Below are 24,527 nucleotides of genomic sequence, written 5' to 3'. Positions count from 1 at the left end.
CTGCTTTAGATCTAAAGCAGATGTAAGTTTGCCAGCTTTGCCAAATACATGCTGAGATCACATTGTTAGGAGTTCAGAAGATTTTTCTGCCGTCAGGGCGGAGCAGGGCTTGCAACACAACAAGCTCTCAGAATATTTTTAGATTGGACATTAGGAAGAAATTCTTCACAATGAGGTTGATGAGGCACTGGCAGAGGTTGCCCAGAGGAGTTGTGGCTGCCCCATCCCTGCAGATGTTCAAGGCCAGGTTGGATGGGGCTTCGAGCACCATGATCCAGTGGAAGGTGTCCCTGCCCATGGCACAGGTGTTGGAACTGGATTGTCTTTAAGGTTGTTATTAGAGCTGGTCACTGCCCCACCTTCTGTACAAAGAGCATTTCCACTGCTGTGATGTGAGATGAGCCGTTCCATCAGTAGTTTAAGTGCATGTGACCATAGTGAGGCTGTGTCACTGGCCTCATTTTGCTGCTGTGGTCACTTCCAGCAAAGACAGTGAGGGAAACAACATCAGATATAATGAGAAACTACCTAAACAGGTTCTGTAGTTTTCCAAGTTCCTCACAATGTGACAGTTAATGTGTTGTCAAGGATCGTCCTCACTTTTGTGTTCAGGAGACCTTTACGTTGTTGGGGCTATGAAGGAAGCTTAACAGGGCTGTGGCACAACTGTTTCTGGTGTCTGGCATGACTATGTTATGAAATAACTTTGCACTCTGATACAGCAGTCTTGCTCCAGGCAAAGCAGAGTCTTAAGGAAACAGAGAAGAAAATTCCTGTCAAGGAGATACCTTTTTTTTTGAGTCAAGTACTGAGGAGATCTAATCTCATGGTTATCTGTGGGACAGTACTTTGCTGTCAGGAGTTGCAGGATGGGTTCAGTGACTTCCATCTGATCCTCGTCATTGGAGGGTGGTAAAATGTTATAAATGTTTTTGAAGATGCATTTTATCTCGCAGCTTCCTACACAGCAAAAAGCCCGAGTAATCTTCCTCTGAAAAACGAGCCTGGAAGGAGTTGAAATGCTTATAGACGCTTGAGAGATCTGCAATGTAAGGTTAAGGCAAAAGAGCTGCTGAAATAAAATTTAAAAGAGGATATTTATTTTATTATTATACCATCTACAGTCCCTAGATGACAGGGTGAAGCAGAAGATAAGTTTAGATGGACACAGGCCAAGTAATCTAACTCAAACAAGAAAAAAACCAAACAAACAATACAGTTATTTAGCAACATTTGAGAAGAAGTTGCAGGAGAGAATAGGAGCTCCACTTCTACGATGTGCTGGGATTTTAGTTGTCTTGCATAAGCCAAAACATAACACATACTAGAAATTTCCTGTGTTCTTCTGGGTCAAGCATAGATGGACATTTAACAACTTCTAACCACACTGTTGTTATTCCGCAGAGGGTGAACAAGAGCTGCTTGAAGAAATGAACGTTCCTGTCTGTTTTCCGGGATTTCTGGATGTTCTGCCTCTCATTGGATCTATGAGAAAAATCAGAGAACATCTTTGCTTGCTCTGAAGAATTCATTCCATGTAGTGAAGCAGAGCCAGCTTCTAAAAGCTGATACAAAATAAAATGCCAGGTTTATCATTTAGTAGGTCAGTAAATCTTACGGTTCACACTTGGATGGCCTAAATACCTCCTGAGCCTCCGTGGCTAATTACTAGAAGGCTTAGCTGTTTCTGATAGTCATTCAGAGAGAACAGCCTTCCCCAGCTCACCTGCTGAAGTCAGGGTGAAGTTTTGGCCACCAGAAAATGTTGCGATTGCTTTCCCTGGTCCAGTTAAGCCCCTGAATGCGCCAACAGCCATTACTATACCTACCAGTACGATAGCATGGGGATCTGTCATGTATTTGGCCTTACACCAGGTATGGGAAGCTGCTCTTATTTTGTGAACAGGAATCTGACATAAGACAGGGCTTACCTTTTTGTTAAGTTCTTTAAAAATCACTAGGTTTCTCCATGGGTGAATTGATCCCTGTGAATATGTTAAAATTTATGGTCCTGGGCCAGTACAAAGTTAGTTACAAAGGGAACAATGAGAACACATCAGTGAAATGTGTTCTGTTTATTATAAAGTTTTGGTTTGGGGGAGGGGGATATTTCTATTTTTGTGAGGTGAAGGCCATTAAGAGACTCACTTAAAACCTAATTCAACACATAAGAATACATTGAAGAAAAATGGATGCAAAACCACCAAAATCTGTTCCACAGAGGGCTCATTAACTTTCTTTTTCAGAAGACTGTGTAGCAGACTGGAAAGTTTCCATTTAGGTGAATAATTCCGAATCTTCAGAGTAAAAGAAAAATATTTCCCAGCGTTTTAAGAGAAAAGTGTAAGCATTTAGCATACAAAAGGTTTACCTGGTGGTTCTTTTGACTTCGGCAGGTGGCTACTCATGTTACTTAAACTAGTTCTGTGAATAGTAGGGCTAATGAGGCTCCATTTCCTGTGGTTTTCTGTCTTGTGATTGATAGACTAGAAACAGGAGTTTGTTTTAAGTATGAGTCTGTTTGAGGCATTTACAATATCTCTGTCCTACACAAAGGCAGTGTACTTGTAATTGAGAATGTTACTTTGCAGATGTTTCATACAGGCTGGTGCATTCCAAAATGAGTGAAAAATCGGTTCCCAAAATACAAGCAGATTCACACATCCATGTGAGTTTACATGTAGCCACACTGCAGGATCATATGTGCTTTATTTCCATGTGAATCAGACCAAAAAGGAAGCACTTCTTTTCATGCCAGCAGTGTGTTCATTTTACCTGTCTTACTGTGCCAAAAGACAGAAAGTTGTGACTACAAGGGCTGTGGGTTCATTTGTGTGTGTGTAGTAAGTTGTCTCCGAAGACCTAGGTCTGGTCTGGGTTTTCCAAATAATAATGCCCAACCCCAACCTCTCTCTCCTATGTTGAAATTATGGCCAAATTATTTTAACTGTGTATGAAAATATGTGGTTTCGTGTCTTGGCTCCCACAGCTATGCCATACACACACACATTTGCCCGCAGATACATATTTCAAGACCAGGTTGGATAGGGCCTTGGGCAGCCTGATTTAGGGGGATATCCCTGCCCATGGCAGGGGGACTGTAACTAGATGATCTTTATGGTCCCTTTCAACCCTAACTATTCTAATGATTCTATTATTTATATGTATAGAACACTTGTATTACCTGAAACGTGCTCTTATAAGTGGGAACACAACAGACAATAGACTCATGAAACTATAGGCTCCATATTTGCCACTTAAAAGAAGGTGCTTCTGGTTTTACCTCCTATGTGTCACTTCTGAAGTGGTTGCTGCTCTGTTCAATTAGACTAGCTTAGAGTCATAGAGTGGTTTGGGTTGGAAGGCATCTTAAAGATCATCCGGCTCCAAACCCCCTGCCATAGGCAGAGGCACCTCCCACTGGATCATGTTGCTCCAAGCCCCATCCAACCTGGCTTTCAACACCTCCAGGGATGGGACAGCCACAACTTCTCTGGGCAACCTGTGCCACTGCCTCACCACCCTCACAGTAAACTCTGAAGTGTGCTTTCTGATAGTGAACACGTATTTGGTTTTTTTCCTAAAGCTCAAGTCTCTGAGCAACATGTGCCTTCCTGCTGAGCAGTGCAGTAGTGCTTGAAAGACCTGTGGTGTGTTGTGACTTAACCACTACATGCTAGAAGAAATCAAATGTCTCTTGACAGTACTACTTCCTTTTAGAAAGCCCTTTTAGTGCCCTTCTTGGCACCCACATTGAGGTTCCATCTACATTGTTTTAGTATATACTGAAGTATTTGAAAAATTAAATCGTAATAGCAACAATCAGAATGTAATTATATCAGCCATGGGCCAGTATGTGCTACAGTTTCTCAGAGCACCATTCGTGAGTTGAAAACCTTACCATGAGTGAGCACACTCAAAATCGGCAAAGTGTTGCAGATACGTAATGCAAAATAAGTTGAAATTCTTTGGTATTTTGGTATGGAACTAGCAGCAGATGATGAACAGGACACTCAGATCTGCAGTGCAAAGGGGGAAAAGAGCTTGTGCCAGTTTGCAGGAAGCAGACCACTGGAGGTCTCTCAGATCAGAAAGAGAATTTTAAAGTCAGTCCTGTGCTTCACAGGGAAGCGAATGAAGTGATTCCACTGTGTACGAAGTAATTCCGCTGTGTACAAAGTAATTCTGACATGTTTGGAGGTGTGGGAGCAAGTTAGCAACCTGACAGGAGCATTTTTCAAACACTCAGCGAAAGTGCCACAGGCCACTGCTTAGTGTCTGCAACCTCAGGCATCCAGAAATGCATTCCAAGTGCTTGCAGGAATTTTTACAAGCCTTCGGCTAATTCTCTTCATAAAAGAAATAAAAAAATAAACAAAAATTTGCTTTCCAAGAATATTCATTTTTATATTCATTTTTATTTTATATATTATATATATATATATATTATTTTATATTCATTTCATAAAATATTCAATTTACATCTATGAATCAGATTAAGTGAGCAGTGTTTGTGAGGCTCAAGACAAGGAGTCTTCCAACCCCTATTTATACTCCGAGCACATGCCTCCGCATTCCTCACAAGAATGATGATTTGTAGAGCTCTGAACTGTGAAAGGGGCCCCTGGATGAATGGCCGTGAGTGGGTGGTGATCATGGAACAGCTTGTTGCCAAAGAGGAGACCAAGGCTGGCACACAAGTCTTCCCCATCCTTGTCCCTCTGCTAGGAGAGGAGATCAAGGTCAGTGATGGGTTTCCTACTTCCCACACTGGGAATGAGACAGGATTGGCTTAGTCAGCTGTGTACAGAGTGGCAAGGGCTGCATGTGCAGAAAATCAAGCAGCCCTTTGTTTTTGTCAGTTTTGGCTCCTTTTTCAACAACACCAAAGCAACCCACACATCAGATCACAGAATCACAGAATCACAAGGTTGGAAAGGACACATTGGATCATCGAGTCCAACCATTCCTAACACTCCCTAAACCATGTCCCTAAGCACTTCATCCACCCGTTCCTTAAACACCTCCAGGGAAGGTGACTCGACCACCTCCCTGGGCAGCCTGTTCCAGTAGCCAATGACTCTTACTGTGAAGAATTTTTTTCTGATATCCAACCTGAACCTCCCCTGACGGAGCTTCAGGCCATTCCCTCTTGTCCTGTCCTCTGTCACTAGGGAGAAGAGGCCAGCTCCCTCCTCTCCACAACCTCCTTTCAGGTAGTTGTAGAGAGTAATAAGGTCTCCCCTCAGCCTCCTCTTCTCCAGGCTAAACAACCCCAGCTCTCTCAGCCGCTCCTTGTAAGACTTGTTCTCCAGCCCCTTCACCAGCTTCGTTGCTCTTCTCTGAACACGCTCCAGAGCCTCAACATCCTTCTTGTGGTGAGGGGTCCAGAACTGAACACAGTATTCAAGGTGCAGTCTCACCAGTGCTGAGTACAGAGGGAGAATCACCTCCCTGGACCTGCTGGTGACCCCATTTCTGATACAAGCCAAGATGCCGTTGGCCTTCTTGGCCACCTGGGCATACTGCTGGCTCATATTCAGTCGGCTGTCAACCAGCACCCCCAGGTCCTTCTCTTCCGTGCAGCTCTCCAGCCATTCTTCCCCCAGTCTGTAGCGCTGCATAGGGTTGTTGTGCCCCAAGTGGAGGACCCGGCATTTGGCCTTGTTAAACCTCATCCCATTGGTCTCGGCCCAGCAGTCCAGCCTGTTTAGATCCCTTTGCAGAGCCTCCCTACCCTCCAGCAGGTCGACACTTCCTCCCAGCTTAGTGTCATCTGCAAACTTGCTGAGGGTGCACTCAATGCCTTCATCCAGGTCATTGATAAAGACATTGAACAGAGCTGGACCCAGTACTGAGCCCTGAGGAACCCCACTTGTAACTGGCCTCCAGCTGGAGTTAACTCCATTGACCACCACTCTCTGGGCCCGGCCATCCAACCAGTTTTCAACCCAGGAGAGTGTACGCCTGTCCAGGCCAGAGGCTGACAGTTTCTGAAGCAGAATGCTGTGAGAAACTGTGTCGAAGGCTTTACTGAAGTCCAAGAAGACTACATCCACAGCCTTTCCCCCATAAAATTATTTATTAAAGATCCTTCATTCAGAAAAATTCCTACAAGACCAGAGTCAGGAAACCCATCACACAGGGCCCTGAAGAAGTGTTCTGTCATAGCTGGAAGCACTGTCACTATCTAATAAGTAGGCATTAATAAAATGAAGTGGTGGACCAGCATGTGATTTACAAAGATCTTCCCTCACTAATGGGAATTACCTGGTGTCAGACAGATGCTCATTATGTGTTGTTTATACCCAACAGTTAAGACCTGGGTTGCTTCAGTAATATTAGCTGGAAATGGTGCTCTGTGATCACTGAATAAAAGCTATTAAGGAATTTTGTTGCTTATATATCTCTGTATTTTTTTATTCTTCTACCTCTCCCTAAGTCTATCAGAGTGTTGTTTATAGGAGCAGTTCTTCACTCAGTTTGAAATAAAGAAAACCTTGCGAACAACTCAGTACAGGCTGATTATGAAGAAGGGTGTTCGTATAATGGGCCAAATTAGTCCCTGATGTAAATCCATTTATTTCAGCAGAGCTACACTAAAGATGAATCTAGGTTGAAAAAGACTGAAATAAGCATAGTTGGGATGTAAGGCTCAAATTAAAAAGTGGAACAGAACAACACATCTGTTGAGTGCTTTCAACCATTCCTTCATGTGCCTTATTGTGATTCAACACAGTTCTGAGGTAAAAATGTGAAGGATTCTGCCATCCTTCTGTAATGTAAAGCGTCACACAGGCAAAGTTAGCATTATTTTTCTCATATGCCAAAGAGAGAGACCAAAGAGTTTTGTAAACTGGCTTCCAGTAAATGGTGCTGAAACAATCAAGAATTTTGGTGTTAACTGGGAATACACAGTTCTGGACACCAAGACCCTTGAGGTTTGGGACATGTTTGAAAAAAGCTGAATGTTTTCAATAGTGCCCTTTTAGTTCTCTGATTTTAAAAGGGAATAATAAAATGAAAAATATTTAGAAAAAGAAATAAAACCAGTTCTGTTGGCAAACTGTGATAGCAGCACCGCCTCTAAAACAATTCCCTTACAGCCTGCATTACTACAGAGCGCAGGAGAACTCAAACATAATGGAAGTAGGTGTGTTTTGAAGATTTCAGCCTGTTTCCTAAGGAACTAAACTGTTAGCAATCTCTCTGTGGTTGTGTGTGTACAGAATAGTTCCATCGCCATTTTACCTCTATACTTCTGAACTTCTCGTCCAATTTCTACCAAACCTGCGCAAAAGACAGAATGTTCTTACAAGTCTGATGAAAATGTGAAGCCAGTGTCAGGAGGAGACCCTCATTATTGCTACCGGCAAGGATAGAGGTACTGTGTGAGCTCACCCCTAAGTAAAATCCACATGGAAGAGCATGCTAAATGCAAGCCGAGCATCAGCTGGCCCTCATATCTTATTCAGACAGTAGCAAATGCAAGCACAAAACACAAGTACAAAGGAGAGCAGGCTTCATTAGCTTCCCTGATAATGTGATATTTGTACTTGGGCAAATTTCAGTCTGTCATTTAATAGCACCCTGAAAAAGAAAGTTGTCTGTTTTTTCAGAAGTTACATACTGTCTTTTATGCAGGAAGCAGTGGAGTGTTCTTCTCAAATGTTGCAGGCACGTCTGCACCTGGCCTTGCAGATACTCAGAAGTACAGAAAGAAAAATACTATAGAGATGTGAGTGTGTGTGTATGAAAAGCTGTGATACACATATTTGTGTGTGTGTACTTATGCATACCTGTGTATTATGTACTGTATTTGTTTATATTCACAGAAAATGAAACAAAATGCCATTGTCACCTTCTTAGATAAAATTTTGAGAATAGTTATTTCACTTGAGGACTTTGCACATAGACCCCAGTGAATACTGGAGCTTTGAAAAGCGAGCTACTTGGGTAACAGAAAAATGGATTTATCAAAGTGAGTTTATGTACCTCTTGTGCAAATGTAGGACTTAAGGCAGAAGGACCACATCAGGCAAGTGCTTTCCTTCGTTTGCCTTCACTTCCACCTCCTCTGTTTCAGGTAAATAGAGGAGTGGACCTTTATGTAGGCTGGGAGAGATGAGTCCAGCATGCCCGTAGCATGACAGTACTTGCAGAAGAAACTCTGTTTTCTCGATTACATCCTGAAGGCTGTGACTGCCTATGTCAAATGAAAAACAGGCTAAATCTGAGACTTCAAAATCATAAAACTGCTGGTGGTAAAAACCTCCCAAGAAAAGTAAATTTTGCTTCACGTGTCTTGATTTCCTGGCACTTACACACATCGACATCCGCTGTTGGTATAAGTCTGTTGGAAAACAACAGGTTAATAGTGATTCTCTAACCACAACTGCACATGGCAGCTTTACAGGAGAGGGTTCTGATAGATTTTTCGGGAAAACAACTTCACTGACTATGAGGGCAAAACCAAGAGCTAGGATGATGCTTAAAAAGCCCCTTGGCTTTCAAAATGCTTTTCTATTCACTGCAATCATTTGAGGCTTTTTTTCCCCCTTTGTGAATGTTTTATAAATATTTCAAAGCATTTTGGTTTGGCTATCTATGAAGGGAAAAAAAGGGAAAAAAATGAAAGGCACAAAAACTGTTCCCTACAAAAATGATTGAACTCTGAGTCTGCCCATATAAATTCTGAGGGGCACAAGGAATGTGAACTTCACCCTCAGTAACCCACAAGAGGCAGACAGAATTATGTCAATATTTAGTTAGGAGGAAATTATATCACACTCTTTTAATCTCACACAAGCAGTATTTTGACTCCAGTAGATCCAGCCTCCATTTCAGATTCCCGTATGGAGCTTCTTTATGAGCTTAAGTGTTGCAAAGACATTTACCCAAAGGTCTTTTGGGCATGGGAGAGTTTTTTTAGCTTAAAAAGGATGTAAAGTAAGTAATGGAAATAAGTGTTGGTTCTCCTGCTAAGTAGTGCCATATTTAGAAACCTTATTGTAGAAAACAGGAGGGAGTCGGAGCATTTTTCCTTTAGACACAATGAGGGACATGTAGCTGAGACATTCTCTCACACCACTTTTAGTGCTATTTTCTTCTTTCTGCCTCTGTCGGGACTTATTTGTCATGCATCACTTAGAAAAAACTGATGGAAGTGGATTTTTTTAGTAATAGCACTTTCCTGATGGGTCCCTTGTGCTGAAAAATTATAATAGCTTTAGACTTCACTCTTCCATGTGTCTTTCATTCTAGTGTCCTGAAAAAGAGACCTAATAACTAAGTGCTAATTATTGATAAAAATCAAACCATAGTCCAGGAGTTTCATCATAGTCTTTTGTGGGCAGCACAATCTTTAAACTTTTTCTTTCTTTCTCTTTCCTTTCCTTTCCTTTCCTTTCCTTTCCTTTCCTTTCCTTTCCTTTCCTTTCCTTTCCTTTCCTTTCCTTTCCTTTCCTTTCCTTTCCTTTCCTTTCCTTTCCTTTTCTCTTTTCTTTCTTTCTTTCTTCTTTCTTTCTCTTTCTTTCTTTCTTTCTCTTTCTTCTTTCTTTCTTTCTTTCTTTTTTCTTTCTTCTTTTTCTTTCTTTCTTTCTTTCTTTTTTCTTTCTTCTTTCTCTTTCTTTCTTTCTTTCTTTCTTTCTTTCTTTCTTTCTTTCCTCTTTCTTTCTCTTTCTTTCTTTCTTTCTTTCTTTCTTTCTTTTCTTTCTTTCTTTCTTTCTTTCTTTCTTTCTTTTTCTTTCTTTCTTTCCTTCCTTCTCTCTTTCTCTCTTTCTCTCTTTATCTCTTTATCTCTTTCTTTCTCCTGTCATACTCAATCACCGTTTTGGTGTACTTTTTAAAAATTAATTTTCTGTAAGAAAACATATACAAACTGAGCAAACAGCTGCCTGAATGTTAGGCAACATCGCAGAACTGAAGATGACATGCTGCCCTTTTGATATGTCTATTCAATATTTACTGTCAACTTCAACTAATATTTATATAATATGAATATTTTAAACCAAAGTCATTACTACACCCAGGTACTTACTTGAGTCAATACATGACAACCAGCTCCACCCTCCCATGGTCCTTTAAATGCTAGGTAGTTTCCTGTGCAAAATCATGAAATAATGGTAAATGAAATGTATGTGATAGCTCTGTTTTGGCACAGTGTTCCTTCATAGCAAGAATTATCCCTCTTTGTTTTCCAGCAGAGCATCTCGGCTATTTTCTTAATGGAAGCAGCTGGCATTTAAAAATTGATATTATCGTTTTCCAGTTTTAAATTGAACTTTGACTAAGGTATTTTGTTGTACAAATGGGACAAACTCAAGACACTAGAGAAGCTGTTCTGAAGCAGCACAGCAGTTGCACAAATGTGTAAGGGTCATGCTTTCAAACTAAGGCTGGTAACCAGAATGAAGGTGGAATTGTAAATGCTGAAGATTACGGCATGCATCTAAAATGACCTTATGTCCTGGAATCTCTTCTTTATTTCTTGTCTTGTACAGGGCTGAGTGTTTTGTGACAGTCCGAGGGATGTTGTGGTGCACATGGGCTTTTAGGCAGTCGTTGGCCTTACACCCTGCCCCCACTACAGACCTGTCCCCACCACCACTGCTGGGAGGTTCCTCACCTGTTTGCTAGCCCGAGTCGTTCTGTCTTTTCCTTGCTGTCTTGAAGCCCATGTCTTGCTGAAATTTTCCTGGTGTGTACCTTGGTGTATATACCTCTCTGCACTTGACCCATAAGGAAAACTGAGTTTAGTACAATTTCTGTCCATGACAATTGACTTCTTAGATTTGTCTTTACGATTAAAAAGCTGGGGAGGGGCTCTTTATCAGGGAGCACAGGGACAGGAAGAGGCATAGTGGTGTTAATCTTAAAGAGAGGAGATTTAGATTAGAAGTTAAGAAGAAATACTTTCCTTTGACAGTGGTGAGACACTGGCACACGTTGCCCAGATAAGTCATGTCTGCCCCATCGCTGGACCGTTCAAGGCCAGATTGAATGAGGCTTTGAGCAACATGATCCCAGTGCAAGGTGTCCCTGCCCATGGCACGGGGGTTGAAACTGGATAGGCTTTAATGTCCCTTCCAACCCAAACCATTCTACGATTCTACAATTCTATGATTCTATGACAACTGTTTCATTCCAAGTACTATCTGTTCAGTAGACTGTGTTGACCAAAACTGTGACTCTTACCATGCAATAGGCTATTGTTGTTTAGAAATAGTGTGTATCACTGAGCCATTTCAACATTAGATCACTTTCATGTATTCATTATCAGCTTTTTTTAGAGCTACATTGCTTTTTTCATTCACATACCTGGTTTGTTTGTCCAGACTGTACTGAATGTATATCCCAACTCACACAATGTAATGGCTGTGATAACTCAGAGAGTGTAAGAACACAGTAATAGTAAATGCTTGACACAGAATCACTTACATAGGGTGGTTCTATGGAGTGTGGGCAAAAGTTGAGCCATATTATATCAGATCAGTTAGTGGCAGATACTTAAATAACCTCTTCAAGGAATGTCACTGGTCAGGAGCAGGCTCTTCAAGTATTTTTCTGTGTTTATAATGGACATGAACCTCTGTCACAGTTCTTTCTCCAGTGAAGAAGAAATGCATGGCCCATGCTGTGGGACATTTCAGAAATCTTTAGCTCATATGATAAAAAAGGCAGAGAGAATTTAGTGTCTAATTCTGCCCTGGTCAGGAAGAACACAGGAGGGTGGCTCAAGATGCAGTGAGCTTATCAAGCCCACCAAGAGGCTTGTAGAAATGAGTGTAATGTATTTAGTCTTTCTTAAAGGGAAGGAATTTGCAATCTATTGACTAGTCCTGGAAAGCTGTTAGCCAGCAGCTCTCAGATTGTGTTGGGAAGAGTTGCCCGTGTATCTAGCCAAATAGATTTAGGAGGTTGCTGCTGGCTGGGATCTTCCTTGCATTATGCAGTGTTGTTTCCTCTTTTTGGACACAGTTAAAGACTTTGTGCCATGTTCTTCCTGACTGCATTATAGCTATGGAGTTACCACTCCATCAACTCAATCTAAATTACACAGGATATGTGGCTCACTTGGTTTTTTTTTAAGTTTCACAAGTTAGTGTATCATTTCAGCAACGTGTGCTGAATTAGTTTATAAGAAGGTTACTCAAAAGTTAAGTAACCTTCGATTCAAAGTTGATGTCCTCATCTATGAAGAACATAGAAAATGGTGCAAACTTATAGATAAAGAGATTTATAGTTATTGGAAGTGAAGTAATTACAGCTCTTCACTCTGTTCTCACAATGTGGAGCAAAATCAGTCCTCGGTCAACCTAAGAAATTTTATCTGTAATGTTAACTTTGTATGGGCTCCATGTGAGATGTTTTGCAGGGTTTTCTGCTGCCTAACTGTATCTCTTGACAAAAAGAGACACAAAATCGTCCTGCTCAGAGGAGGCAGCTGAAAAAAAAGTTAAAATATGAAAAAAAAAAAAAAGCATAAAAAAATTCAGAGATAGAAAGTTGCAGTCCCTAAAGTAAAAGGAATTTTGGGGTGGGAGTGTTTTGGGTTTTGGGTTTTTTTTTTAATTGAAGGGAATTTCTGGGTGGAACAGGGGTTTTCTTTCTGAGGGAGTTTAGGGGTGGAACAGAGTTCTTTCTAAGACCCCTGCAAGAGGATGGAGATATAGCTGCAGCACCTGGAGAAAGCAGAGCGTATCGACTGAGTCCAGCAGGTCCATCAGTGCCCATGGCGAGGCAAGAAGCCCTGCTGCTAGCCCAGGGCCGGGGTGGGTTTGTGGGTATGTGCTGCCTTGCCCTGTTTTTGAAGTCCAGGCATGTTAATTTGCCAAGTTCAGTCCCGTTATGGATGGGCAGAGCTTGCTTTCCTCCAGTGCGGGTGACACCGGTGTCTGAAGAGCAGAGCAACAGGAAAGGGTCGGGGGGGGGTGGGGTGGTGGTTTTGGGGAGGGAGTGGGCATGGTACTGCCCTAAGGATCTCCCGTCTGCCGGCTCGGGGAACCCCAAAAGGGATCGCTGAACCTGGGAGATGGCAGAAAACAGACTACAAAACACATTAGGGACCCTTTCACTGCAATAATCTTGTGCATGGACTGCATCATCAGGATGCCGGCGTCCCTGAGGGGACTCCCTGCTCAGGGGTGCTTGAAGGAGATATGAAGAATCCAGGAGGGTGTGGGTGCTTTGGGAAGGCAAAGGTTTCCCTGAAGGATGCCCTGCCTCAAACGGGATTGAACTGACTGAGGATGGTGCCGTCTCCATACCGGAGATACTGTGAGCAAATCGACTGTCACACACGATTTGACAAATTCTAATTTGCTTTTAGGAAAATGCCTGTTAATCCTATTAGGGGATGAGAGGAGGAGAGGAGCGAGTGGGCTCGGACCGGTTACGCTCTGGAAATCTAGGATTTGGGGGTCGGGTTTGCTTGTCGCAACTTTAGGGACTTCCCTCCCCCTAAACCCTGTGAACAGAGGCGAGATGCAGAGGGAAGGGGGCAAGGGAAAGTGGAAAACTCGTGTTTCTTTCCTCACACTTGGCAGAGAACGTTTGATTTCCCCCTGTTGCCCATCTAGGGGTCGGCTCCGAGCCCCATGTCCGACCGGGGCTGCCAGCGCCTGCATCCCTATATCCCTGCATCCCCGCATCGCTGCATCCCTGCATCCCTGCACCCCTGCATCCCCGCTTACCCCGCATCGCTGCACCCCTGCATCCCCGCATCCCCTCCTGATGCCAGCCTGCGGGCAGGAGGGAGGGATGCGCACTGCTCCCTCTGCCTGGAGCGTTTTCCCGACACCACACGCACAAGCGGTAGCCCCTGGGCGGTGCTACTGGGGCTGCAGGTTCCCGATTTCCTTTCCAGCTCCCGATGCAAAGGCTTATTTCCAACCTCCCCACCCCCGTTTTGTATTTGTATTATTGTATGTATTACGTTTATGGTGTTACATGCATTGATTCGGATCCGCTGGTGTGGGCTTTGGGTTTTCACAGTCTTTATCACGCCCTCAGTCGTTTTCAAGCAACGTTTTGCTGATGTTTTGGGAGTTTCTGTAGGTAGGACAACACACGAAGTTTGGGAGCAGGCGGGGCGCCTTTCAGTGGGACTCTCCTCAGGGTTTTCCCAGGAGGAAGAGGTGAGTGGGTGGGTGATGGACAACCCAAACCCGGCTCCCCGATGGGGTGGGACGCAGTGCAGAGCCCGAGGAGCCGGGGAAAGGCGCCTGCGTTTCTCTCTTGCTTTCCCGCTGGGTCCCTGGAAACGGAGGGGAGCTTTGCAAGAGTCCTGAGGAAACGTCCTTGAGAAAAGACGCAGCCGCCACCTTACACATAATCTCTAGGTGCTCCTCTTCCTCATGTGTATTCAAATATTACGTTAACTATCCCCACTTCAGACTTCTATTCAAGTTTAGAGGAGGTATACATAAATACACGTATATATATAGCTTTCATCCACTTACAACGAAAGGCTTGGATACATTTTGAAAACGTCAAAAGTGATTTATGTCCTTGGGCTGTTTTTTATTTTGTTTTGTTTTCTTTGTTTGGGGGTTTGTTTGTTTTTTCTATTTGTTTGGGGTTTGTGTTTTATTTGTTTAGGGGTTTTTTTTGTTTGCTTTATTTGTTTGGGGGGGTTTTGTTTGGTTTGGGTTTTTTTTTTTTTGTTGGTTTGTTGGGTTTGTCTCGTTTTGTTTTGTTTGGGTTATTTTGGGTTTGGTTTTTTGGTTTGATTGTTTTGGGGGGATGGAAGGGTGTGGGGGTTTGTGAGGTTTGTTTGGTTTGGTTTTTTTTTTCCTGGCTGTTAGTTTGTTTGTTAAAAGGTTGGTTTTGAGCAGGAGGGACATTACAGTTGTCTTGTCAGTTGGTGTGATTTGAAAGTGAGCCTGTGCAGCGCTTTAGCCTGCCCTCAGCAATCAGGCTTTAGACTCGGGAGGGCTTTGATTGTAGGAGTTGCCTTATTTGCATTGATGAGGATGAACCAGCTGCTGGAGCATACAGAACTGCACCTGACACAATCACCGAGTTCAGGATTAGCACAGGGAATCAGGAATCCGCTGCGCTATATGGCAATCTCAGCCCGACATTAGAGTCACTCATGCAAAATGACCCAAATTTGCAATGAGCACAATTAGCAATCCAAAGATGCATGTTAATTTAGGGGCTGACATTTTCTTGAGTTTTACTTATTAAATATAACGATTATGTGCAGCTTGCTATGCAAGGCTGAGGAAGATGAGCTTTTACTCCCCCTTGAGCCCCTCAAAGCATCCTTAACTAAAGTCCCTGGTATTTAGGACAGGCGAGAAATCTTGTACTCCGGAACCCAGAGAATGCTGCTTTTTTTTTTTTTTTTTTTTTTTTTTTTGTTCATTGTTTACACGAAAGAAATAGAAAGGGCTTGAGGTTTTTTACATTTTTTTCTTTCCTTTTTCGTTAAGCGATCCCTTCCAAATTACAGGGCAAAACGTTGGTGGGTTACATCCCCAGCCCTCCTCTGCTGGTGAAAGCATACCCACACCTGAAAAACCCGCCGTTCCCCTCAGTGGAAGAGGGGTGTTCCTCTAAAGTTAAACTTCTTGAGTGCATCTAGCAAAGTATTTCCCCTCCGCATCCCCTGTCCCCGTTACCCAAAGATCGGCAACAGAAATCAAAATTTGAGGTCTATTTTCCCATGGCTTTCTTGTATCTACCTACTGAAATTCTCACCTATGCTTTGGGGGTGGGGTGGGTGGGAAACATTTAAAAACTTGAATAAATGCTAACTCGGAGCAAAAGCATGCAGTTCAAAAGCTAAAGCTCCCATTGGAGAACAGAAAATTTAATGAGCTTTTAATGGAATGCAATGCTCAGAGTAGTAAATTATTTGTTAGTTGAGGATGCAATCAGCATGCTGATTAAGGTTGCTTGGTTTTTTACTAAACATTAACTGAATGAAAACGGTTATTCCTTGTTGTTCTGCTTGGGGGGCTTTCTCGAAGCAAATGGACTTTCAGACCAGAGATTGTCAATAAAGGTGAGTGCACTGCAGGTGTCATTTGAATATGGTGATAAAATACTTCTGATAAATATTTAAAAGCTTTTAAAATCCATGATGTTCGCCTAGTGTATTGTGAACTCTGTTTAAAGAAACAGTGGGCCCGGAAAGGCCTTCTATCAACCCCCGTTTCTCTCTTGGATGATGATTATTATGTTTTATTCGGTGATTTTTTTTTTTAGCATTGCCTTCAAAATGCACCTTTGGACATAGAAGTAGGCAAGGTTCAGAATTTGGAGACTCAATCTACAAAAGGAAATAAAAATTACTTAAAAGAGAAATTACTATTCCCGTCTAGATTAGACGTGTAATTAAAGCTCGTCTAAATCTCCCCGCGATGTTTCTGAATTTAAAATTAAGTCGTTTTTTAATATCAGATGCTGTTTTTCCATGAAAGTGCAGCTTTTCTTTTTCACTGTGGAACGAGTTTTCTTTTTACTTTAGAAAGAAAGAAAAGCAACAAGAGAGAAAAGCAACAAGACAGAACTCCAGTGGCATTAACACCATAATAGGGAGGGTGATTATTGTTCCTTTATGCATGTTGACTGTAAATATTTAGCCTATTGAATCCTCAGACAAGCCGTGGATTGCACGGATCAATCTTCGTATGGACTGAGCATCCGTTTGTTTCAAGGCAATGTCTGTGGTTTCCGTGCCGGATTTGCCCTAAGAGATTTACGAGGCTGAAAGGAGAGTTTTGAAAAAATGAAATGGAGAATTACTGGCTAGAAGCTTTGCATTTTATGTTAACCACGAGAAAGTGCCTCTTCTGTAAATCCCAATTAGTTAAATCATGGCGTTGTTCACTCGCACTGATGAGATACCTTTAGAATCCGATAAATAACTATCTATGTGTTTTAACTATGCCCGTTTATGACCCAAAAGGTTAAAAGCCTTTGACTGGCATTTGACTTCTGACCTCATATAAATGTTATCTTATCAGTTCCTGCTTGTTAACTTGTATTGAGTGCTTGTCCCTGATGGCTTTCAGATAAAGGGGGTTTTATTATATTTCCTATTGAAACTGAACCATTTGCTTTGTTCTTCTTCTGTAGCCTCAGCCCACACAGTAACCTTGTAACCTAACAGTTTTTGCTGAATAAACTAAAATCCAAACTATTTACAGTTTATATGAAACCCTTTTTTTCTTTCTTTCTTTTTTTTTTTCTTTCCCTCTAAACTCGCTGGATTTAGTCTATTTTTTTGTAACATAGATTGTTCTTTTTTATTATTATTAAGCTTCTGATCCAGCGTTGAATGTTCTTTTTATTTTATTACTATTGGTTTTAAGAATTTTAGAATTCTTAAAAAACAAGCAAAGGAGAGGAGTTAAGAGGACCATACAAAGCCATATATTTTGCCCGAATTTGAGAAACTGTCCTAGAGGTGTTTTCAATATTCAGATCTTTTTTTTCTCATCGTATTTTTTTCCATCGTATTTTTTCCTCTGCTAAAATGATGTATCTACTGCTTGCCTCAATTCCGTCTTTGCCATTGAAGGCGTCTCTTTTCTCTCACCCGTAAATTACTGCCCTTCTTTCCCACCCAAACTTGTGGATATCAGAATGATGACTAAGTTCTGCAGTAGGCATTGCTCCAGACAAACACATATCATCTTATGCTGTGTTTATACAAGTTGAACTGTGTTTAAAACCTTTTATTACTGTTTGCATAGGTGAAGGCACCTGCAGCCCCCCCCCCCCCCCCCGACTGATTTGCTAGGGAACATTTTCCATGATTTTCCTATGGAAATTGAGCTATAATGGTAGGGACAGAATGGAAAGGCAGCCATCTTGTGAGTGTCACTGCACTTTTTATCCTTGCTTCCTTCCCACCCAGTCTGTCTTTTTGCTGTCTGATTAACTTTCACACTGATTAGCCGCGAAGATAGTACTTGGTATGCAAAGAAGATATTTTCGTCTTTCCATATACCATGGAAAACTTGTAATCCCCTTCAAGTGGTTAGAGCGAAACTACACCTGCCTTTATATTTATTCATTAATAGGAATTAAACGTTTTAGGGTTTTATTTTTGCATTCTATTTTTTTTTTGTTTGGTTTTGTGTTTTGGTTTTGTGGAAATGAATTTACAAAAAGCAAATATGCAAGCAAAATATTATTCTTGCTGAAGAGGTTAATTCGTCTGCAAACTAGCATTGCAGATATGTCACTCTGGAATCATGAAACAGGGAATCACCCGCATGTTCCCTCTCCCAAATTTACTTAGTTCTGGTCGGTTTTTGTTTTGTTTTGTTTTGTTTTGTTTACTGTTTTAATGGGGCACATTACCTCTGCTGAAAGTTTAAGAGCTTTGGTTTCTGTTAATGCCGATTCTATCTCAATATGCCGATGGTAGTTCAACAAAAGAAATATTTCATGCAGATCTTAACTTTCTGCTTGAAGTGCTGTACAGTTTAACGGTATCCGGGCAAAAATAAAATGTCCGAAAGAAAGAAATATGGACAAAACAAAAAAAAAAAAAAACAAAACCAAAAAAACCCAAACAAACGCAAACCCCACAAAAAGAACAATAAAAAAAAAATTCCACCCAAACAGAAAAACCAAACCCTTTCTTACTGTAATTTAATAATTGTACCAACGAGCATTTTACAGCTCCTACCTTATTATAGCTTAAAAAAAAAAAAAGAGAGAGAAAGAAAGAAAGAAAATTAAATCCTTAAATTCAAAATTCTACCTCCAAGAAAACGTGAGAAAAAGGGTGTGAAGCGATTTGTAGATGAAATAGATGCCGTCAGCAGCACCGTCACTAACACGCAGTGTGTTCGGCTCAGGGTTTGCTGCTGCAGGCATTATCGGTGGTGCCACTATGGGCAGTTCAATAACAAACTTTCAACAGCAGCTGGGACTTAGCGGGTTTTAATTTGTTTGAAAACTCGCGGGAAAAATGGGAGACTTCCCGTCCTTCCCGAAAAACTAAGTCTCGAAATGCAAAATAAAACAGCGATTCTAATTAGTGTGTGTCAGCTGTTAGTAAATGCGAAGCGCTGTGGAAGTGCTAGGAGTCATTAATAACTCTGGGAATGGGGGTAATTCGTGACTCTGGTGTTTCAGAACAGCAGTCCCCGTACGTGCATCAGTTGGCACGTGCACAGACCAAAAATAATAATAATAAAAGAGGAGAATAAAGAAGGGGGCGGGGAATAAAAGAGAAAGGAAAAAGAAGAGAAAGAAAAAGAGGAAAAGAGAAAGGAAAAGAAAAAAATATTAAAAAAGAGGAAAAAAGAAAAAAGGGGGAGGGAAGGAAGGAAAGAAAGAAGAAAATAGAGGAAAAAAAGAGAGAAAAAAAAAATCAAAAGCCCCACCCTCCCTTCTTCCTTCTCCTCTTGCACAGCAGCGTAACCCGAACTTCTCTTTTCGGAGAATTTTTCCAAAAGCTCTAAAGACAACAACTGATGAGATCCAATCCCAAAACCAAAAAAATAATGCTGATCAGGAGGAAAACAATTATCACCTGCCTCCCGCCCCCGAAAAGCACCGTTGGGTCCATGTCGGAGCAGGAAGAGGCAAAAAGCATCCTCTCTCCGCGGTGCGTTTGTCGGAGCCTGAACTCCGCCTTTAACCCCCCAAAACTCTCGTGTGCCCGTGTCTCGTTTGGCCGTGGCAGTGTGAGCCGGGAGAGAGGGGCAGTGTCTTTATTTCAAGCGCGAGCAACCTACATCCATGTCCTTTTTACTATAATTATGTAACTACTCTTGCCGATGAGCAGAAGTTTCCCTTCGCCTCAGCTCACCCTGCTCTCACCTCTGGGGAGCTCACAGGGAATGCTTTCTTCTTCCCCCCTCGGGTAAGAGCGGATCCCATCCTCTCACAGATTGATTTCTGTGTGTAAAGATAATTAACTCATTCTTCTCTTAATGGCATTAGCGCCGATGTCCTGCGGAAGGGTATGAATATTTGTGCCCAGACCTCCCTCCTGGAGTAAGGGAGGGCCCCCCAGGTAACTCACACCGGATTGGTTTTGGGGGAGCAGGTGGCTGTGGAGCCGTACATCTTGCCCCGGGCTTTGTTCAGAGGAAGACGGGGCGGTGGGGGGCTGCGTTGGTGCCCCTCATTGTCGCCTCCCATCTCCACCTCAAGTGCTGGCTTGGTGTATTTGGGAAGATTCTTTCTCACCCACCCCAAATACCTCGGGTGCCGGGAAAGTCAAGTTCGGAGAAATCCAGGTTTTCGTTTCCTAGTCCCAAACCAAGCTGCGTTTGGGCTATTACGGCACGGCAGCTCCCTTAAAAAGATTATTTGAACTACAAAGGCATTCATTTAGGGCTCGCGATGCCGCAAGAAAAGGGCTCTGGTAGAAATTAGCAGCCTGTCCTGGTATTTGGAGAACAAGAGTGACAACTTATTGGAAGTTCTCAAGGAATCATTTATATTTCACACTCCAGCAGGCAGCTGATTTGAGATTGTCTGTTAGCATAACAAAGGCTCTGAGCCTGTGAACTTCAGAAACCTTTCGACCTCTTAGCTGCTGGCATGAATAGCCCCCAGCCCTGCCTATAGAGATCTCCCAAAGCTCCCCTGTTCGTGGCTAAATTGTTAATCAGGGTAATTTAATATAGTTTTCAATATGCCCCATCTCTTATTGGGTAAGGTATTCACAGATCTCGGCCCTTCCCGAAGGAAAAGGTCTCCTTTATTCAAGTGCGAGAGGGGCAGCTGCAGGGTCCCAGCGACCCCACCACATTTCCCCAGCCTCTGCGTCCCCCAGCCTGGAGGGTGTGGGCTGTCAGGTGACCCGGGGGGGCACCCACATCCTCCTTCCCCCCAGCATCCACAGGACCCCTAAACCCAACACCCTCCCTCCACAGCACCTTGTTATCGCACTCCCTCCTCTGGCGGGGCGAGTGACCCCAACGTTAAACCTATACTCAGTTTATGTAGTATTTTCGTCATGGTGTTTATATATGTTCTCCTAGTCCTTCCATTTATCCGTGGGCAGCACCTGTTTTTTCCTCCCCAGTGGGAGATGCAGCTCAATCAACTCCTTCAAGGCTTTTGTGGGCAGAGATGGGGAGATTAATTTCCCCTCATGTTCCTTGGGGTTCCGTCTCTCTCTTTTCCATCAGTCATACCGCAAAAAGTTACAGGGACAAAAGTTTACGCAAAGAAAACTTAGGGAATGACAGGAATCAGGTTTTTTGGGGGAGGATTTTGTTTGTTTGCAGTGCAACCTAGTATTTGGGTTACTGGCATCCTTCAGACTTCTGTCTACTGTTAGTCAGGATTGGTAAAGGATAAGGAAGAAGTCCATGTTATTTGTTTGCAAGGTGAGCAACGTGGTCACTCCAGGATTCTGTCCAGGCACATGGACAGAGCTGGCGTGCTCTTTTCCCATGAGCTGGCGTGCATGTGGACTCACAAAATGCCACGGGAATAGCTATTGGTGCACGCTGAGAGCAACACTCTCTAGAAAAGTTAGTCAGGGCAATATTCCCTTAAAATGTCTAAATTTGTGTCTGAGTCCTGTTTATATCTAAATGTCTTGGGATAATTTGTTCCTGAAACAAAAGGACAAAACAGTGTGAAAGGTAACACAGAACTGTGAAGATGGTCAAATCAGAAACAGGTTTTCTGTATTTCGCTTTCCTAAAGCAGGGATTTTATCTCTTTGCATTCTATTTGCATGATTTAACTTCTACCATTGTGTCTGTGGACGTCAGTGACAGGGCCAATGTTATTAATTCCCCTTTTTTTAGTTCTTTTTCTGAAGCTCCATATTTGATTTCATAGATTTCAGATTTTTCACAGTTTCTTTCCAAATTACATATAACAAGACTTAATCAAGTTAAGTTTGCATTTTAATGTTTGTCAAATGTCTTTTGAATAATCAAAAATTCCAAATAAATAAGGCAGTCACTTCACAGAAATTCAAGAAGTAGCTGCTGCTTTAAGTTGTGAGAAAGAAAAAATGCAGCATTTTTTCCTTATGTTATCCTCATTAACTTTTTTTAATTAGAATCTTCCTTCATTACAATCCATGATCCATAGCTGTAATTTCAGTTTCACACCTCTGAATTTATGTTAAATTTTATTTGAGACACTAATAGACCTACAGGAGGGAATGCCTTTCCTTATTGCCCATACAAAAGTATATTTTCACATTTTTGCCCCCAAAATATTTTTATATTCTTAATTAAATAGCTGAAAAAAATTAATTCCATTCCTGTTTTAAAATTGTGTGGGTTGGTTTTTATTTCTTCCAGCAATACAAGAACAGGTTTTCTGTATATTAGGATATATTTGCTTAGGTTGTTCTTTCAAAGCTGCTTTCATCTAATAGTACAGTTTGGGCCTATTGTATTGGAAAAAGGATGTATATTCGGGATGGTGTTTGACAGGAGGAATGAACGCTGACACCAGAACAATTATATTACAATCCCATAGGGAATGCCAGCACCAAATTTAGCCAGACTGATGGGGCACTGTCTAGACGGTCCCTTTTGTGTGTCAGCTGTTTTTCCCCAGCTTTATTGTCCAGCCTGAATATATGGCTGGAACCTGCATATGGACCCCAAACATAACCATTCCTGCAGCCATACTTTGCTGTAAAACACAAAAAAAACGCCCACAAACCAAATGCATCCTGCAGTGATGTCTGCATCAGAACCATTATGAAACAGAAAAGTGAACAAATTCTGCTTTTGTACCAAACGTGTAGCTGTGTGCACAGATAACTACGCTTTCAGATCACTATTCTGTAATTAAAAATGCAATTCAGTAGGGTTATCAAGTGAGATCACAGGTGGATGTATAGACACTCCTGGCTGGGGCTCTGCTGCATTTTGTGAGGAGGGACCCGGGGGTGCTTTTGGAGGGAGTGTTGTTTTCCAGTAGACAGTATATGAGCATAGAAACTCTGCTCCCTTTTCATCTGCTCCACCTCTTCCCAAAAGAAGACAGAAAATGAATAAAACAAGCAGGTATTGTGAAAAGGCAATTAGGAACCACCATACATGAAAATTACAACCTTTCATTTTTGAAAAGGGCAAAAGATAAAAAGAAGGAATATTTATTAAATGTTTACACTGTAATTAGTACCACAGACTGCTCAGCTTTTCACTTACTGAAGCTGATACTGTAGCTGGAATTAGGCCTTTGCTAAAGACCCATTGGAACAATTCTTTTTTCTTTAAAGGATTTACTATCAGAAACCTATGAGAAATAAATTGCTACAGAACTTAGCTTTACAAATTGCTGCACATCTTGCCACTACTTCACAGGGGGATTTTTTGCCACTAATACCTAAAAGATATCTTAGTCAGAAAGAGCCTCTTATAACAAAAAAAGAGACAAAGAAAAAGAGAGAGAGAGGAAGGGAGGAAGGAAGGAAGGGAGAGAGGGAGGAAGGAAGGAAGAGAGGAAGGAAGGAAGGAAGGAAGGAAGGAAGGAAGGAAGGAAGGAAGGAAGGAAGGAAGGAAGGAAGGAAGGAAGGAAGGAAGGAAGGAAGGAAGGACCTAATCAAGATACTGTGCTGAAGAAGTTTTAGAAACTGCACATGTAGATACTCCCTGAGACTATTTTGTTTGCTCCTATCAGGCTGAGCAGTAATGTTCAGTTTCACTCATCTTACCTGTCTGTACCCGTATTTTTCTTTTTTCCTTTTTTTTTTTAAATTGGAAGCTCATTGGGGAAATCTTTTTGCTTTTGGAGTTTTTTCTTTTAATGCTTTCTTTATTCTATCTAGGATTAGACTGAGGCATTGACACTAACACACTTCTTGATAACATCATTAATTGCAAAATTCACTTGCTTTCTGCCAAGGACAGCTCTGCCACGGTCCTCCTGCATGCTTTTAGACCACCTGCTTTTGGAATGTACCCTTCCCTTGCAGATTTGCTGTGTGCTTTAATTGATAGTGTTAATTATGAAGCATCCTGAGAAGTCAAGTGTGATGGTTTTACAACCAGGAATCATATGCTTTTCTGATCTTCTGTGTGGAAAACCTCATGGTCAGTAATGCATGCAGACAGGTCACACTGCGGAATCGCCTCTGTTCTTTCTTAGCCTGGCAGAAGCAGGAGGAAAGAGATAGAAATCTCCACAGCCGCATTGAATATCCCCAGATTGAAGGGCATTCACCACGTGGCATTTCTCATTCTGTGTGGCTGCAGATGTTTGAGCCTTGCAGGGCTCAAGAGCTGTGTCAGATGGTTTGGGAGCAGGTATATCAAAAGGGTGACTCCTCACCAAAAGCATGTCTTTGCGGGCCGATAAAATCTGGTAGAAAACCACAGCCTTGGGTTGACTTTTGCAAATGGAGCACCACCAGATTAAAATAGTTGTCTTAGTTGAAGTCAACCTATGAGACATTGGTTAGACCTTATTAACCACAGACCTATAATCTCTTACAGTCACTGTGACTCTCAGGGTGGTTACATGGTTGCTATAAAGCAAAAAAAAACCCAGGTTCCTGCTTAATATCTTTTTCTCTCCTCTTTGTCCTTTCACTCCCCCAGCTGACTGTAAAAATGAAG

General features: G+C 42.0%; 1 long non-coding RNA gene across 1 annotated transcript in view; it reads left to right on the top strand.

The window, feature by feature from the left end:
- Positions 1-15,804: 15,804 nt before the first annotated feature.
- Positions 15,805-24,527, top strand: part of LOC128850349 (uncharacterized) — a 21,734-nt gene continuing 13,011 nt past the window's right edge. Inside the window, exon 1 of the long non-coding RNA XR_008447682.1 lies at positions 15,805-16,015. This is a non-coding gene — a long non-coding RNA (uncharacterized LOC128850349). The remainder of the gene's footprint in view (positions 16,016-24,527) is intronic.

This window comes from Cuculus canorus, chromosome Z, assembly GCF_017976375.1.
Source record: "Cuculus canorus isolate bCucCan1 chromosome Z, bCucCan1.pri, whole genome shotgun sequence".
In the NCBI taxonomy this organism is placed as follows: domain Eukaryota; kingdom Metazoa; phylum Chordata; class Aves; order Cuculiformes; family Cuculidae; genus Cuculus; species Cuculus canorus.
This window is presented reverse-complemented; position numbering and strand designations above follow the sequence as displayed.